The 2,154-nt window shown below is 35.0% G+C and overlaps 1 pseudogene; it reads left to right on the top strand.

Moving 5' to 3' along the window:
• Window positions 1-1,920, top strand: part of LOC113003917 — a 29,523-nt pseudogene extending 27,603 nt beyond the window's left edge.
• The last annotated feature ends 234 nt before the right edge of the window (window positions 1,921-2,154 follow it).

Here is a 2,154-nt window from a genome sequence, read left to right as displayed (position 1 = left end):
TTTTTTTTTATTACGTAAATCGCAACCGCATCTATATTATTCGTTAGTCAATAAGTTTATTAATTAACAATTACATTTAACGCGTGAGGAAGCAAACAGCGAGTACCATTGTCGGATATCTTTGTTTAACTTAAATCAAAACCTTCAAAACCTTTGTAGAATACCTTTAAGCGTCAAATTTTCAAACGTTAACAAAGAAAAGAAGTCACTCCTGTTAATCTCTGCCGACTGCAAGTCGCGACAGTCACGATAAAAGTTCTAAGAAGCACATCTCTGGCGATCGGATGTCCGTGAGAAACTATGGCTCGCCGTTTGGCTTCACACGCATATTATATTACTCAAAAATGTTTATTACAATTAAGAAATAACTTCTAGCCTTGTTTTTTGTTGATTTAAAAGTTCTTAGATCACATTTTTTTTTGTGCATGTGTTACTTCTTAATTAGATATAAGAACGTTGGGGGAAATCTACACCTACATTTTATAATTAACTTCACAATTTACACCCTTTGTTCGTACTGACAATTATTCAATTCTTTTAAATCTTGTTCTCTAGAAATCTGTTACCATTTTGTATCTAGCTCATACGTCCGACCCTGTCAGTCGCGACTCCTACATCATATATCTGTTCATTTCTTTTTCAACTCCCCCTGCATGCGTTAATTACTTTTGTAATACATATTGCTATTTGCGCTAATTCTAAATTGCGTTAATTTTAATTTGCGTAAATTTTAACTTGCCATTAATTAATAAGTTGCGTTAGGGAACGAAGGAAGAATTTCCGAGCGTTAGAGTGCGATAAGCCGTGCGCAGAACGCCGGGCGGCTGCGCCACGGCACGTCTTACGTTCGCGCCTTAGAACATATAATACTGGAAGGAGCATAGTCTCTTGAAAGTGTCGTCGAATAGATTGACAGAGATAGATAGATGATGATACTAATTTGTAATGCGCATGACTAGAGAAGCGCGGGCAAATGAATTATAGCACAAAACGGTATATGTATAAAGGTCAATAAAAAACTAATTTATGATAAAAAAATATTGAAGTGACAAGTGACAAATTATAATTTATATTAACTGAATAAAAACGCATTCAAATGTGAATAATAATTTGTATGTTTATTTATTGGTTATCGAACAGTACAAGTTTCGTATATTTGTACCTGATATAATTATCTTTTTCGCAAAGTTGCTTATTCGTATGATGGATTCGAATCTTTAAATATTGTTTAATAATTAATCTAATCATTTCTGTTCTGTGATTAAAAAACAGATCTTGTAAATAATTAAACTTACATGTGATATGTAGACGCCTGATCTCGTTCCTTGCAAATGTAGCAATACATTATTGTCACAATTTTGTAGAATAGTGTTCAATTCTTCCAAAGGGGTTTTTTGATTACGCGTCCTGAACTCAATACAACTCAATACTTACAAAGCTCAATTGAAGGTTAGCTTAGATGCCTTGGATGGCAACCGTGCACGCATCTGTATGGAGCATGCGCATTACAAGTTAGGACCACCATCTTTCCATCCTTGTCAATCTACTCTCGGACAATCAAATGCACGGGGCTGATAGGGCTATGCTCCTTCCAGTACTATATGTTCTAAGGTTCGCGCGCACGGCGGAGTGATACAGCGCTCTTATGCCCAAGAGCGGCATACGTACCTTTCTTCTATTCGGATTCATTCATTCTTTGTCCGCAATTCATTAAGTCCGGTCGTCATCATCCGACAACATTTTAATACGCGTGTTAACTTTTCTTTTCAATCGAGTTATTCATTTCTTATACAATAAGTTTCAAATTCAGAAACACGTATCTCTTTCTTTATTTTTGTTATAAGCTCCTCGCGATATTCAGCCGGATCAAGCATCGATTTCATTGTTAATTTCAATATCGAGAATAAAATATTAATCTCATAGAATCATCGAGAAAAATCTGGCCCGATCACCGACGACGCCGACCTATCCTCCAGGTTACGAGGCTTCCTTCCTTCTATCTATCCAACGACGATAACAATAATAGCTGGACGTGACAATATACGAAATATATTTTTTGTATACATTCTTTTCTACATTTAATTTTTTTCATATATATTCTTTTACAAATATAAATCTTCTTCTTTTATTTTTATCTTAATATCTCGCAAAAAC

The sequence above is a fragment of the Solenopsis invicta genome, chromosome 8 (assembly GCF_016802725.1).
Source record: "Solenopsis invicta isolate M01_SB chromosome 8, UNIL_Sinv_3.0, whole genome shotgun sequence".
Classification (NCBI taxonomy): domain Eukaryota; kingdom Metazoa; phylum Arthropoda; class Insecta; order Hymenoptera; family Formicidae; genus Solenopsis; species Solenopsis invicta.
The sequence above is the reverse complement of the archived record's forward strand: the minus strand, read 5'-3'. Positions and strand labels throughout refer to the sequence as shown.